The sequence below is a fragment of the Dermacentor andersoni genome, chromosome 6 (genome assembly GCF_023375885.2).
Source record: "Dermacentor andersoni chromosome 6, qqDerAnde1_hic_scaffold, whole genome shotgun sequence".
NCBI lineage: Eukaryota > Metazoa > Arthropoda > Arachnida > Ixodida > Ixodidae > Dermacentor > Dermacentor andersoni.
In genome coordinates, this window is record NC_092819.1 from 132676684 (window position 1) to 132683540 (window position 6857).

The following is a 6857-nucleotide window of genomic DNA, read 5'->3' on the forward strand; positions in this document are numbered from 1 at the left end:
GTGACGGATACGAGTCCGGTCGTAGCATTCTAAACGCGGGCGCCTGCACGCATTCGAGTTTGGCGTGCGGGAGCGGGTATTTGATTCTGCCTTTTCGATAGCGTGAGGTGATATATTGGTAAGTGAGTAGCGGTTCATTAAACTGAATGTCCAGCCCCTCGGAGGCCATGGGACCGTCGTGGTGGGCAAGTTCTAGCGCACGGTCATGGACCGTTTCATTGAGGATTGGTTTTTGCAGGTGAATGGCTTTCCCCATGTGAGTGGGAAACCAGGAGAGGCATCGTTTGCTCTCTTTTGAGGTCGCTAGTAGTATACTCGCTACTCCTTTAGATACGTTGCCGCATTCGTAGGCCCGAATTGCGGCACGCGAGTCCGTAAGCACATGGGTAAATGTAGGATCTGCCATGGTGATGGGTGCGACTATCTGTTCTGCTTTAGCGCTGGTGGTTGTTTTAAACGATGCGGATGAGCGCAACGTTACGTTGCCGTCCACGGCTACTATGTTACCGTGCGTGCGGTGCTTATGAGGTTACATTTGCCTATCTCGCTCGATACGCACCAATCCGAGAAAACAGCGCCGAGAGGAAAAGAAATAGTCGAGAGGATTACTCAGAATACGCGGTGAGCATTTTCAGCTCGCGCGCCACTTCCTTATGCAAAATGCATTTCAGGGCTTTTAATCTACTTCAATAATGTGATACAGGCAGTTTTAGGTTTTAGCATGGCCAATGTGTTGTTCAGGTAATGTGCTATAACTGATTGCTTGCTTGGTGAATAAAAATTTAATATAAAGCTATAACATCGGCAAAGATAGAAAGAAAATAACAAGAATGACCACCACACTTGATATTAAGAGCCAACTAGCTCAACAACTAGCCTTGTCAAGCAAATTTACTCTATAACGCAGAGTTTAGGAAAAAGTCTAAGTGCTAGTTTATGGGCTATGCGGACACAGAAAGTTTATAATGTGCAGAATTTGTGAAAAAAAAAACTAAATTTCCACTAACTTGGCAGACAGTCTGCAACTCTAGCTTGCGCATGTTCACGCAATCGTCGTGGCGTTGTACGTTTTTTGCATGTGATCCTGTGTATGAGGCAATCTTCAATGAATCTCTTTCACACTAAGTTAGGACACATGGTTGTGCAACTTGGGATGTGTCGCATGGTGTGCGCCGTACTTGGAACCTTTTGAGCACCAACATGGTCAATGGCCATGTGGCGGTCTTGAGTGACCTTATTTGCTATCAGCTTGTGCCCCTATATGCATGACACACTGGTTATGTGCAGCTCCTAAACGTTCGAAAGATAGGCTACTATTTTTCGGATGCTGGACGTAATTGCACCCGTCCCATGAACGTTTTCAGTGGTCAAATATACTGCATTAATATTAAAAAAAAAGAACATTTGCGCCTACTGGAATGCATTGCGATTGTTCAATAATGTACTTATGTCCATATGCCAAATACGCGTTGATAATCTCACTGAAATTAACTTCTGGCATTACAGGAGCAGCATCACTTTTTGAAGAAGTGGTTAGGGTGACCCAGAAGGTGCATGCCTGTGCATGCGCATATGCTATAATTTTACGATCTTCTCGTTAATAAGGAACACATTCTGCCACATCGGGTCCTCAAATATTTTGCACGTAAAATGGAAGCCCCATAAGAAGACACTCGTTCTTACTAAAAATTCAGTTCCGTGAAAAATGTGTCTCACGCACAAAGGAAAAAAGTATGGAGATCAAACGAACATATCAAAGTGCCCGTGGGGCGAAGTTTTTTTTACATAGTTTGGCGTTGGGTATATCAACGTTGGTGATTCCGTTGTCGACGCACATTGCTTCGGAAAAGAGGGCCTGAAATGCCCGAGCGATTAGTTCGTTTCTCGTTCTAAAGTCTTTGTGTAGAGGATTACTTCACATCTTGGTGCTGAAAGGAGAATACGTGAATCTGTACGTGGTCATCGTCGTATTGTTCTCTCATTACCTACCGAGGGGCCGAAGTTGTCTATTATACGCAATCACAAATATCACTGGCGAGGAAACGACAAAATCCGAATCAAGGGGTAGAGCCATCGCAAGCGTCGCCTCAATAAATGGGACATGAGAAATATTCAAAAACTACATCTATGCTTTGAATAGACTTCGTACGTTCAATTTGTTGAGGCGACGCTTCAATACGTTTCTGTATTCAGACGTTCTCTGCGCTAAAAGATGGTTTAATCGCTTATGACAAAGCGGGGAGTGACCACAGCCTAGTCTGAAGGGGAATTGCTCGATAGAGCACATGAAGTTAGACAGGTCTTCTGTACGCCCCTGAAGGAAAGGATGGCGGCGGTGTTCCAGTATTCTAGGAACTCATGCATGGACAGGCACACCATCATTGGTGAAATTTAGGAAGGTACATGTCACGTGCCTGTCACATGGGGCAAACTGTATTTTCTCTATTGTTTTATTGCGGTTTGAGTAGTTCGCTAATAAAAGCAAGAACCACACACTAAATTTCATTGCCAGCATACCTTACGACAGGAGGTCACTGGTTCTGTTATCTATTTTGGTTGCTAAAAGAACCTTTAGCTTCGGCAGCAAAAAGAAATTTTCCATCTTATAAGTAAAATATCTCAACGTAGATTCACGTAACTTGAGCCCTTATTATTTGCTAAGTTGCTGCTGAGCATGACCTAATTGTTCAATTTCTCAATATGCTCCGTGGGGGTGTCGCCATATGGTCTGACAGATATTTAATTTTTAATACATTTGACATTCTCTTCACCTGCACATGGTGCACTTTGATTTTTGAGAGTAATATATTGCGTAGCAGCTCAGACGCGTAAGCGTATGTTCCTTGAGAATTTTCTTGATCATCTGAAACTTAATACGTTCCTTAATTTCAGGCTTTTGAATGACAACAAAGAAGTTATTATTGCGGGAAAATCACGTGCTCGTGTGTTCATACCGCTCTGTGGAAAAGCACGAGAACTGAAGTGGTGAGTAAGCCTCTTGGCCAGGTTGAGTCTTAACAAATCCTCACCTGCTGTACAGAGAAGGTGTTCTCCTGAAGAGAGTTTTGAGTATTTTGGCACGTAATTGGACAATGTCGTAGAGGAATACCAGGAACAGATATTTATTAGTTTAAGTCGCTTTTTCTTAGTATTTCCTTTATTTTTGTTTGTTTAAAAAGTGTGCGGGATTTTTTCATTGATCATCATTTCCAACGGCAATGATGAATCGAGTCATGATTTCAGCTTAAAACTTTCCATGAGAGAGTTTAGTAACTGCCAAAAGCATAAATATGTCATGTCCTACATTTAGCAAATAAAGGCTTTTGCTCACTTTGGTTCTACGTAGTCCATATTACCGAAAGTAAAATTATTCGAGATGTTATTTCTCGGAAAACAACCACATATAGCTATAAATAAAGCTTTGATGGTAAGAAATTGACAAACGCCTCAACAGCAAAAAATGCAGTGGTTGATCTAAAATCAAGTAGTCATATTGTAGTTTAACATTGTTTGTCTTGTTTGTGATTATATCTTGTTTCCCTTACAGGTTTTATGACCTTGCGCACACCGTCATCGGTGTGGAATTCGTGGAAGAGTGCGTGCGCAGCTTTTTCCTCGAGAATGGTCTGCAATTGGAAGAGGCCACTTGTCCCATTATAAACTGCAAAATACTCAGGGTTGGGAAATTTTTTATACAAATACGCTTCACATACAGCATTTGCGAAATTGCGGGAAAAATGATCAGATGTCTTATTGAGTGGTGAAGGGAAGCAAACACTTTGTTGCCTGAGAATTCATCTGCATTCCACAGAAGCCAGTTCCCAATAGAGAGCATCATGAATCTAGTTACATTTTTGATAAGCAAAATGCCAATGGTAAAGACACAGGAGCTTTTTTTCGAAATACAAAAAGTGCACATGCACCAGTCAAATTGAGGCTCTCAGTTAGTATTGCCTCTTATTATTTGAGGGAGAACATTACGCTTCTTATACGTTTTTGCTCAGAGAAAGGCGTTTGAGTAAGAAAATGATAGGGTGAACGTCTGTACTTACGCTATCATAGGGAGTACAGCAGGCAAGCATACTTCGCATTATATATTTTAAAGCTCTGATGGCGTTGTTGCCACCACATTTTCCACCAGATATCGAGTGATTGATATTTCACACGGACAATATATACATTTGTAAATCGGCATCTACGATCGAAGGTGTTCAACAATTATTACAAGTGATATTAAGAGAAGTCAATAATTTCCTTCTTGAGCTTGGGTTGAGCCTCTATGACTAAAAGTCAAGGCTGCGGCCTTTTCCTTGCTACATTGTCATCAACCATCGCTTACTGGAATTAATAATGAACGTCAATTAGTAAAGCGTGTCATAAATAAACCGTGTGGTATTGGCGGAGACAAACGTGAAGAATTTCATACATGTTTCTTGCCACATGCTGAATGCGTGGTGGAGGAGCTCTACAGACACCTTTCTCCTTCACTGTGTCACTTCGGTATGAAGTGACACATTGACACTTCCTTCCTTCGGCAGGAAGTGAACGCACAAATCGGGAACTCGTCAAGGAAGCGATGAGCAGGCACTCGCCTCTTTTTGCAGCGCGAGATAAAAACCTGTAAGGTAAAAAACTGGCTTTTTGGAAAGCTCGCTTCGACGTATTCATCAGGTGTGACACTACCATGTATGGCACATAAAAATTTTTGCTTTCTCTATGAATGGATTGTTGCAGTTAGCTCATATGATTTCAACGTCGCAGGACCCTTCCAATGACGCTAAATACGTTATTCGAGAAATAAGGCAAATCATGTTACTGGATTAGTTATGTCGGAAAGTGTGCACCAAATTGTTTCACAAATGTTTTTGCACAAATTACACAGAAATGTCTCCAGTAGTACTACTGTGCTGTGCTTCATGAGTTCGACGACGCATAACTGTCGGCAGAGGTAATCAACAAACATAGACATGACTTAATTTCGCACCACATGAAGGCGAAAAGGTTATTGTGTTTTTGCGCTACAATTGACTGAATGAACATCTAGTGGGGCTGTTAATTTCTTTCTATCTCCTCTTGCACATTTCTACGATTATTTTTTTGAAAAACGCATACAGAGGAAGAAATCGGAAACTTGTGTCTGGTTAACTCTCTGGCTCTCCTCTCTCTCTCTGACTCTAATGACGAACGTATTGTGAAGATTAAGATATTGAGTAAGTCACAGGAAATAAATAACAATATTGTCGCCGCTTCAAATTTAAACAGTCAAAAAGAAAAAGAAAACTGCAATCGTACTTCGCCAGAAGCATTGTGTGAGAGATCATCACTTTGCCTGCAGGCTTACTTGGTTGTTAAAGTTTGCCTAACCGAGGTTTGTGGAAGGGAAGGGAAGAGTAACGCAGAAGAAAATGACAAATAATGATGCAAATTTACAACGTAGGTAACCATTTAATAATATGGCACTATAACTACAGCCAATGCATATTCTCTTCGGCACACAGATGGAGTTGGCATTTTATGAATGATCTATTCTACAGTTACTATCTATGCCAGAGAAAATGGTTGAAAAGGAAATGTGCGCGTTAACGTGAAGCAGTGCCTAAGCAAAGAAATAAGACCTTAATTGTGAAATAAACTTCAAGTGTGGTCTGCTACGAGCTTTTGCATGAACGTGTCGTTGCAGGAAGGACACTTTAGTAGTGAAGTCGTATATGATTGTCGTACTACAGAGTCCACAACGTTTCCCACTAAGGAAAAAAAAAGTGCGAAGCTGTTTTGGCAATAGATCCAAAATACACGTGACCTGTTGTGAAAGGTAGTGCTTTTGTGGAAAATATTAGCGGTATTGATGTGCTTGTGTGTCACCGAGTTGATCCGCGTGATTCGAATGGCCAGCGCAAAAGCATCATGTACGATGACACAACCTTACACGTTTATTTTTTCGTTCTTTTTTGCGTAGACCGTAGATCATCGGCTGCAAGTGTTCATCTGCGACATTTTCGACTTTAATAGGTAACTTACCACTTGAATTTGCCAATAATCACAGTTTTTTTTAATGTGCTGACAGCGTTGGTGATATGTTTGAAATGAATTGCAAAAAGATATTATCTTTACCACGTGGGTGCTCTCGTCGTTACGATAAAGATACCGTCACCGTTTTACAGAGAAAATAAACAAATTGCTTTTGAGTATTTACCCTACCAGCAGAAGTACGGCTATGCTTTAATTATTACTGCTATTTGAACGATAGTTCAAACACAGAAAATTTCCTTTATGTAGAAAATCGCGATGGAGCGCTTTGGATAACTCATCTTGTCAAGGAATATAAAGAACAAGTATACTTTCTATAACACATTGATCCATGCCCAATAGTCAATCGCTGGCTTTGTTTTCTGTTTCTTTTTCTGTGAATAAGACACACTCTTGGAGATAAACGACTGCGCGACTATATTCGATAGTCCTCTTGTCGAAAATCAAAGCACTATTGAAGCCGATTTCCTTTTTCCGCACAATAGTAATGAAAGGAAACGTGGCATAATATCATTGGCATTGATTTAACCGAATATTAGCGGTATTAGGGTTCGTGAGCCTTCTTGTTTACAAAGCGTAGAAAATAATTTTTAACGTGGCGGCTGCTGTGGCGGGACGTATTCTGCGACTGTTGTCTTTGAACGTACGAATTTATATGGGATATGTAACAGCTTTTTGCAAATGATATCGGGCGAAATGCTGCTATATAGTAATTTACCCATTGGCTTACGCTCTTAGAGTATTGCTACAGTGAATGAAAAAAAAATATCTGTATTGACACAGGACCTTCTTACCCTCGTTGCACGCACAAAACAAAGTACCTTGTTTAA